The sequence below is a fragment of the Eptatretus burgeri genome, chromosome 1, assembly GCF_056783735.1.
Source record: "Eptatretus burgeri isolate ZD-2024b chromosome 1, Ebu_testis_v1, whole genome shotgun sequence".
NCBI classification, from domain to species: domain Eukaryota; kingdom Metazoa; phylum Chordata; class Myxini; order Myxiniformes; family Myxinidae; genus Eptatretus; species Eptatretus burgeri.
Window position 1 is genome coordinate 96,317,707 of NC_140961.1, and position 255 is coordinate 96,317,961.

Sequence of the window (255 nt, forward strand, 5' to 3'; positions counted from 1 at the left end):
CACACACACACACACATACACACATACATACATACATACATACATACATACATACATACATACATACATACATACATACACACACATCAACAAACAAAGTTAAGCCTTAACTATTCAGTTGAGGATTCTGTGTTTGGGGTTCACAGATCTAAGAACGTCCACCCCTTGACACACATTATATACTGTTATACACCTCGGACTTGGCCCTCGGGTGTCCACAATGGTGTATAGTAGGAGGGAGTGAAGCGCCAACCC